This window comes from Rattus rattus, chromosome 7 (genome assembly GCF_011064425.1).
Source record: "Rattus rattus isolate New Zealand chromosome 7, Rrattus_CSIRO_v1, whole genome shotgun sequence".
Taxonomy (NCBI): domain Eukaryota; kingdom Metazoa; phylum Chordata; class Mammalia; order Rodentia; family Muridae; genus Rattus; species Rattus rattus.
In genome coordinates, this window is record NC_046160.1 from 89,817,892 (window position 1) to 89,827,497 (window position 9,606).

General features: G+C 41.5%; 1 protein-coding gene across 1 annotated transcript in view; it reads right to left on the bottom strand.

Moving 5' to 3' along the window:
- Wdr89 (WD repeat domain 89) overlaps positions 1-9,120 on the bottom strand; it is a 31,742-nt gene extending 22,622 nt beyond the window's left edge. The window contains exon 1 of the mRNA XM_032907949.1: positions 9,058-9,120. The gene's annotated coding sequence lies outside the window, so the exon portion shown is untranslated. The remainder of the gene's footprint in view (positions 1-9,057) is intronic.
- Positions 9,121-9,606: the final 486 nt, after the last annotated feature.

Genomic DNA, 9,606 nt, shown 5'->3' on the forward strand with positions numbered 1-9,606 from the left:
GACGCAACAGACTGTTTGGGAACAGTAGTAGTAACCTTTAACAGTAACCTTTAAAAATAAATATTTAGTCTCTTCTGATATTTGTGCAATAAAGTATTAAGCATTTGTACTATATCATCAGATCAGAATCTCGTAAGTTCCAAACTCCTTCCATTCTCTTCTGAACATGGTAAAAAGATCTTAACAGAGAAACAAGAGGTGTAATTCTTGAACCATCCTGTAACCTCCAGGTATTTTAAGAAAAAAAATTTTACTTTATAGATTCGATGCGAGGGATAAAAATGACAGAAAACAACGCCTGCTAACTGCTCCTTCACTGACAGGAGCACAGGCCTCTCACTACTTCACACATGCCTGCCCTGCCTGTGCTGCTGGTCACTACTGCCACCTAGCAGCAGACCCAACAATAAGAGAATGTAGGGCTTACTCAGGATCTGTTCTGTTCTCCAGACAACAGATTCAGACTAAGGTGTCTGATGCGGCCTTTGACAACCAAACTTGAACTGAATTTTTCTCAGGAGTTTCTCTCTCCATGGTCAATATAAATTATGTCCACGTGAGCCTCTAGACCTTTTGCTTTACTTCGATTCTAATCTCTCTTTAAAATCCCAACCCCATTACCCTAGAGCAGTGGTTCTCAACCTGTGGGCTGTGACCCTTTTGCGGTCATATATAAGATATTCTGCATATCATACACTTAGATTACAGTAGCAAAATTACAGTTATGGGGTAACAATGAAAACAGTTTTATGGTCGGGGTCACTACGACCTGAGGAACTGTACTGAAGAGCTGTGGCTTTGGGACGGTTGGGAGCCACTGCATCAGTCTGCTTAAATCCCTACACACACTTGTATGTGCCACCAAACTTTCAAATATATCCAAATCGGGCTTTCCTATGTTTTCTATTAACTTCGAGTCCTACACAACGAGGCTCAAAAATCAGATCGCCTTTGATAAAGAAGACAAGTCCATGTCAATACTTACCCATTACCATCCAAGTTCCCTGCCGCTCCCATCTGCAGCAACCTTGTCCTAACACACAGAAAGGAAGAAAGGAAATACTTAGGGGCTCTCAACCCAGCTAACTAACGCTGCTGCGAGCCTCTGAGCTGGAGCGCACTCTGCAGACCAGGCCTGCCTCCTGGTGTTAAGATAAAAGGCATGTGTCATCACATCTGGTTAACAAAATTTTTAATGATAAATACCATGATACATTCTTTTGTTGTTTCTGTATGAACTACAGGCATTTAATACAAGTTTAAACTTACAAATGACTGTACTTAATACCCATCGACATTCTAGTAGGTAAAATGTGTTACTAAATAAAATATTTTTCCAGGAGGAATTACAAAAGAGGTCGCTACTCTTCCCCAAGAATCCCACCTCCTTTTAAGTCACCTGTCTCTTACCCATGCTTCAAGGTTCACTTCAAAATCTACTGGTTACAAAAAATTCCTATTAATCCAGCACAAAATGAATTTTAACTTTCTCTAACTACCAATATATTTTGTGATATTCATGAAGTAATAATTGTATGCCAAGTAAACCGAAGTGATAATTATCTGTATTTTACACATTTTAAATAGCTTCTGCCTACTAAAGAGCATAAAAATAAGAAGCATATTTCTCGGCCCTTTTTTTTGTTTGTTTACAAGAAAGGGTTTCACTATGCGCCCTGGCTGGTCTGCTGCTCGCTATGTGTCCCTTGGCAAATCCTGAACTCACAGCAATCCTCCTGTCTCTGCGTCCTAAGCACAGGGATTACAGGTGTGTGCCACCACATCTGGCTTCCAATCTTTTCATATCAATCACTCTGCCCATCTGCAGCTAAGCAACACTGCTTTCTCAGTAGAGGAAAACAAGAATTACTCACATATATGTAAAACAAAGGCAGACTTAACAGGAAGGCCATTATGTAAACAAACCACCCTAAAGCCATGATCATTACCCAGAAAGCAATCTAACTCCCCCCATGATAAAAGTCCTTTTTTTTTTTTTTAAGCAAAAGTAGGTTTCTGCAAAGGAATAAGTATAAAGTAACAATATTTATAAACCATCCATAATCACAGCTTTGAGGATGTAAGTGTTCCCAAAAATTCCACCAGAGCCTCCTTCTTCCAAATGCCTTAGTTAGGGTTACTACAAAAAAGAGAAACAGACCAAAGCAATTAGGGACACAGTTTATTTGGCTATCCAAATAATATTTCCTATCACTGCTCATCAGCAAAGGAAGTCAGGCAGGAACTCAAAAGGGCAAGAACCTGAGGCAGGAGCTTGCAGAGATCCAGAAGATGGTGCTCATGGATTGGCAGGATTAATATAGTAAAAAGCCATTCTACCAAAAAGCTTATCTACAGATTCAATGCAATCCCATCAAAATACCAATCAATTCTTCAAAGAGTTAGACAGAACAATTTGCAAATTCATCTGGAATAACAAAAACCCAGGATAGCTAAACTATCCTCAACAATAAAAGGACTTCAGGGGAATCACTATCCCAGATCTCAAGCAGTATTACAGAGCAATAGTGATAAAAACTGCATGGTATTGTTACAGAGACAGACAGATAGACCAATGGAACAGAATTGAAGACCCAGAAATGAACCCACACACCTAGCACAAAGGACCATTTTCCTCCCAGATCGATCCATGGGTAGCCCTAATAGAAGAAAACTAGGGAAGCATTTGCAATGGACTGGAAAAAACTGACACATCAATCATTAATCGACAAATGGGAAAAAATGCCCTGTAAACAAAGGACACTTGCCTACAGCCTACTTTCAATCCTACAACAGATGGAGACTTATATTTACAAAGAACTGAAGAAGTTGAGTTTAACCCTATTAAAAAATGGGGTTCCAGAGAATTCTCCCTGACTGGCTGAGAAACACCTTTTCAACAGGTCATGAAATGCAACCTGAGAAACCAGTGAGAATGGCTGAAGCACACTCCAGGAAGGCAGGATTGAGGAATCCCAAGGATTCTGGAAAATCAGTCTGGAGGTTTCAGAAAATTGGACATTGAACTGCCTGAGGATCCACACATTTCCTCTTCAAAAGCCCCAAACATATAAAAAGAGCATTTACTATGAAGCCAATAATGTGGAAAGAACCCAGATTCTCAACAGAGGAAGCTACATCTCAAGAAACTCAAGTATTCATCAGATGCATGGTATGTACTTGGCTATTAGCCCAAACCTTTATTTTACAAAAAGTATAGGTTAATCTTAAATTTCAAGAATGCAGTAATTACTTTCTGACATTATATTTTTATGTAAAAACACAAACCTACACATTAATCACTTAAGATAAAAATAGCCCAATGATTCATACATTGCATGACTTGAGAATGGCTGGGAGAACTATGCCAGTCTCAGATTCCTTTCTTAGTTCTCAATTAGGAATCAGAAATACTTTGTAATCTTAAAGAGAAAGTTTAGAGTAACTTCAAATAATAATTCAGTGCTACAGTAAGGCTAGAAGCATCACAGGTGGTAAAAAAAAAAAAAAAAAAGTGTAAAAAATAGTTTCAACCTTTATTTTCTTTCTTCCTTACTGGAAAACAGAGTCCTGTAATGCATGCTGACAACTTTAGGTCTGAAAAACACAGGACTAAGGTTCCAAGGAGAAAGAGGAGGACTCTAGAGAAACCATAGCCAACAAAGACCGACAGCAACCAGGAAGTATAAACATGGGCAAGGCAGAGTTTACTTCAGTGATGTAGTGGACATAACAGGTCCTCATGCTCCTGGAATAGACCTCATTAAAGTCTCAGACTTGAAACCAGACGTGGGTCTAGTTGTAAGGAGGAAGGAAGTCATCAGGAGTGGGACAAAAGGGGACAATGGGGAGGAAGTTAAATATGGCTCAGCTATGAATATAAAAATGTCATAATAAATCCATCAACTATACTTAATATATGCTCACAAAAATATATTAACACAGAAGGAAATGAAGACACTTACATCCAAGAACTTACATCCATGAGCTGAATCAGCAGTAACAAGATAACAGGAGCTGGTTTTAGGGAAAACGGCTGTACAGGACTTACTCTTGCTTTTGCTGGGGGTGGGATGGGCGGGGAGGATGGGACACCACCATGATGACAACAGGACAACTAACAGTAATCCCTGGACCCTGTTGTTGTTTTTTTTTAATTCCCACACACGGCTATTTATTGGTTCTTGTGTACACATGGGTGATGTAACAGGCACTGAGTTCTTGCCATATACCATGTGCTGTTCTAAATGTCTTTTATACATGGTACCTTGTTCATCCTTCTGTGAAGTCCTATAAAGTAAGTACATTTACAGTATGAGTTTTTATTTGTCTTTGATCATTTTTTTTTTTTTTTGTCTTCTGAGACAGGATCACCGCAGGCTGCCTCAAACTTGCAGTGATCCTCTTGCCGCAGCCACTCAAGTTCTTGGATGACAGGTATGCACTACCACATCTGGGCGTTACATATGCTGCTCCTGGTTTATAATTAAGTGAAGGTTGAAGAGTAAATGAGGCGGAGCACAATCACATACTTTATGGCATCACAGGTACTCAGGTCTAGGAGGATCGCCACAGTTAAAGGCCTGCCTAAGAGTGTTCAGTACCAACCTGGGCAACTTTGTGATACCCTATTTCATACTCTGTATGAAAAATTGAAAGGGGCTGAGAATATAGCTCAATAACAGAATACCAAAAATCACACACACACACACACACACACACACACAGTCCTTGTTCTAGTCCACAGTGGGTTGGGGTAGGGGCACTCAATCACAAACACAAAGATTAGAACAGAAATGTGATTCTAAGGACTAACCACCCCTTTGTTTCTCCCCTGCCCTCCCCTAATAGCTATTGGAGTCTGAGCTTAAAGCCTATACAACAGTCTCTCTACAGTCCTGGCTGTCCCGAAACTCACTGTATACACCAGGATGGCCTCAAACGCACAGACATCCACTGCTTCTGACTCTAGAGTACTGGGATTAAGGATGTGTACCACCATGCCCCACAATGCCTAAACTCTTAAAACACTTCCAAACAGTATCTTTCAAATAGCAAATTTTACTTTATTTTTATATGTCTCAGAAAAATTTAATATATGCATGAGAATTTTTATCAAATAGCAAAACTATACATAACACAAACATCAGGAAAACATATAAAGTAAAAGAAAGGAAATCATACATATGGTAAAAAAGTCATTTTTAAAATGGTAGCTAAACAGCTATGAAATACTATTTTATGACTGCCTAATCCAAACTAGCAGCTGGCACTGATAGGCTTGTGATCAAATTAGAATACCAGACCAGTGGCAGTGTGACTGGATACAACTGCCTTCATCAACAGTTTGCAACACTTCGGAAACAAAACACTTCACAGGTCTGCTCTCTGTCAACTATACTATCTGTAACTCAGCACTTACCACTTGGTGAAGACATGTACTTTACAAAGCATTTGAAAAGTCCATTCAAAAGCCAGATGTAGTGGTACACATTTTTAATCCCAGGACATGGGAGGCAGAAGCAGGCAGAGCTCTGAGTTCAAGGCTAACATGGTCTACATAGAGAGTTCCAGGACAGCCAGGGCTAGAGAGTGACAGTGTCTCAAAACACAAACAAACAAACAAAAAAGAAAAACAAATAAAGATATCAATTTTGAAATGTAGTTAAAATTAGAAGGACAGAGAAACAGCTCAGTGAGTAAAAGTGCTTGCCAACAACCTTTGTTCCATCCCTAGAACGCATTTGGTAGAAGGAGAAACAACTCCTTCAAGTTGTCCCCCAATATACAAAGTAAAATGTAAAAGAAAGAAAATTAAAAACCAGCCACCACGTGAAGTATTCTCTTCTAGCCACTTATGTCACATTAATAATTAATAATATCAAGTAAGTCAAGGGGGAGGAATTTTATTCAATTAACAGTGTTTGTCAAGTACAGGTTTAAGCCCTTCAAATATTCACCACAAATAAGAGGTGCTTACTGCTATTCAATTTCACAGCTGGGGAACTGAAGCACAAACAGAGCAGTTAAAAATAAACGGAAGACACAGTAATGGCTGGGAGTAACCCAAGCAGTTTCACGAAAACCCTGTGTTCTTAACCGATACTTCTGCTGCCATTCAGAAAATGGTAAGTTCTTTTTTTATTTTGTTTGAATTTTTGTTTATATTGAAACAGGGTCTCACTATGCAGCCCTGACTGGCCTGGATTCACTATGTACACCAGGCTAGCCCTGCACTCCGGAGGTTATCTCACCTCTGCCTCTGGAGTCCTAAGAGGAAAGATGCATGAGTACACCCAGCCATAAACGGGTTGGAGATGTAGCTCAGTGCAAAATCCCTTATACAAGCATGTGTGGGTAGGGCCTAGTATTCCATCATCGGCACATCTAAAAAGACAGTGAACAGCAGGACTGCGGATCCACTGCAGAGGTAGTGGGCTGATCTAGCACGCAGAAGATCTTGGGTACAATCTTGAGCAACAAGAGAGTAAGCAAGAGAGAGTGAGAGAATGCATGTGTGTGTGTGTGTGTGTGTGTGTGTGTGAGAGAGAGAGAGAGAGAGAGAGAGAGAGAGAGAGAGAGAAGAAAAAGGAGGAGGAGGAAGAGGAGGAAGAGGAGGAGCAGGAAGAGGGAGAGGGAGAGGAGGAAGAGGAGAGAAAAAGACAGACAGACAAAAGGTAGACAGGGATACACAATCCAACCAGCCTTGATGACACAGGCCTGCATGAGACACTATGTCAAAAATAAATAGTTTAATATCAACATTTTCTTCTGTTTATTATGTCATATTAACAATTAATAACATTGAATAAAGTTAATGAGAAGAACTGAAGAGACTGAACAAACCACTGCCTTGTCAGAACTAAAAGAAAACTGGGACAAATGGCTAACTGTGGTGCCTATTAACATACCAAAGGTCATGCTGGCCTCCAGGTTCCCTCAACAAGGCTGGCACAATGCTGCCTGTTCTGCTGGGATTAAAGGTAAAAGACTGTGCCCAGCACAATGGAGAATTTAGAGGATTAACAAGCTAAGGACTCTGAGGGCAAGTTATAAATAGCTGGCTAGAAGGGGCACATAGTAGCAGACCTCCAGCACAACAGATCAATAGCTAGGCACACAACCAGGTTATGCCGTAGACTTCTACCCAATAGAATGTGAAAGAAATAATGTAGGCTACTTCCAGGTCTGACCCACAGAAACACACACGCACACCACACATACACACAATAAATGTAATAAAATGCTTAAAGACAGGAAGCTTGGCAATGATTTGTATATATTCCAACTATACATTTGAGCTCTAGGACAGACTGGAGTACAATGAGTCTGTGGGGTTCTCTTTTTTTCTCCACTTGATTGGTTTTGGGTTTAGAGAGACCACTGAAAGTGTAGAAATGTAGGGTTTCTGTTTTGTTTTTCTTTCTTTTAGTATACGAGTGGGAAAGCAGAAAAAACAACAGCAAAAAAGCAGTCTTAAGGTAGATGTAGGACACTGGCCTTTATCCCCAGTATGCAGGAGGCAGAGGCAGGTAGACCTCTGAGTTCAAGGCTAGCCTGGTCAACAAAGTTCCAGGCTAGCCAAAGCTACGTAGGTTGAAGCCCTGTCTCAAAACAAAACAAAACAAAACAAAACCAAAAAACAAAACAACAATGACGACAAAAAAAAAAAGCAATGTCTTCAGTTCTCTTTATATTCAATATAGAAGGTACTGATTTGATTGATGTGAAAGCCTATATTTCCAGCACTTGAGAAACACCAAGTTCTCTAAGTTCAAGGCCAGCCCGTTTACAAAGAGTTCCAGAACTACCAGAGCTATAGAAACCCTGACTCCAAAACCCAAAAACAAACAAACCAAACCTGAATGTTGCAGAAAACATAGCCATGATTTTAAACAAAAGTGTAACTCCCAAACTACATTGATGGGAAGTGAAAGAAACCCCAACAGTCACGTAGGCTGACTTACTTTTGCTTTCTATTCTACAAAATCTAAGGTAAAAATACAAACCAGACACTTCTTGCTTCTATTCTCTAGATAATACTGTCCTGACCCGAGGATAGGCCCAGTAAGTGGTCCACACAGAAGTATCTCACACTTAACTGTTGTTAACTAGGCTGCATGTTTTTTGCAGTTCTTAGACAAGAAGCAGAAACAGGTATAGTTGATACCAATAACAAAGACTTCAAGTCCACATTTTCACTGAATTATCACAACACTAAGAAGCAATTTGGTCTTAATCGTGCAATTAAACAACCTGAGGTCCACACAGGCAAAGTTAGGAACCAGGCCTTTAGACTGATGCCTTCCTACCAATTCACCTTCCCTGGATAACAATAATCGATTAACTGGTTTCCAGGTATACTGTTAAGGATTTTAAAATAATTTCAAGTTATTGAAAAAAACATAGGAGAGCTTTACTAGTTAATGGAAGCTGAATTCCCTCAATTAAAGTTGTCAGAGTTAGCCTAGGCATTTCAAAAAATGAGATGCCGACAGCACTGCCTCTTGGGTAGTGTTTTGTTGTGGATTAGGTTTTTTGTTTGTTTTGTTTTGGGGTTTGTTTTGATTTGTTTTGTTTTTCTTAGGAAGCACTGGCTAGCCTGTGGGATCCCAGGTGTGCATCACCACACGGGGCCAGCACCTAGCTCTGTGGATAGCTGTGTGGACTAGATGACAGGACACACGTAAGTCACTTAGCATAGTAGCCTGCATCGCAGCACATACTGTACAACTTGTCCGCGTCCCAAGTGAAAAGTCTGCTTTGACTTGGAAAAAGGCCGGAGCCAGGAGGTGGGTGTGGACTGAGTGAGAGCGAACAGGGCCTACCTACCCTTCCTCAAAACTGAAGCAGAGGCATTCAGATGGCATGGACCACATATCCTGACATATCCTGACACTGGGTCCCTGTGCATGCACGTGCTCCCTCTCACATACCCCACTCCCCTCCGCGCTCCCCGCCCAGGGCTCTCCGCGCGCATGCCACCCAGTGGCCGCCAGTCAGAGAGCTACCCGCCCTGGATAATCGCCCAGCCCAGTACAGCCCAGGAGAAAGTACCTCAGCAGCAAACCCCACACTGGAGATGAAGAAAAAGCACGCTCTGCCCACGGCCGGCTGGAACTCCGCCCTCCGGCTCTGATTGGGTAAAATTATAGAGGAAGCTAGAGAGAATTGGTCCATAGTACAGAGGCGGGAGCTGCACGCCTCCGCTTGTTCCCTTCCGATTGGACAAGGGCAGAAGATCTACGCATGCGTGACTGGGCCTACGGAACACGCCATACATCACCGCCCTCTAGATCAGGTTAACGGAAGTCCCTGAGCCCCACCTTCCTGGATGTGTGGCCAGTAAAAAGCAAGAACATCGAAGGTTCCGCCTTTTCATGCGGATGTGGCTTTGCGGCGACTCCCAGCTCTTCTTTCGCTTCCTCATACTGGGGTGGAAAATTGTTACGCGGACTAGGGGAGTTGGGGTGAGGCAGGATTTCGTGGATCTGAAATAACCACACATGATCACAAAGCCTAGCGATACAGGCCGGTTTGAATGAGCAGTACCGGGCCCAGCATGGGTATGACTCAAGGTTGACTGGAGCTCAGAAAATCTGGAGG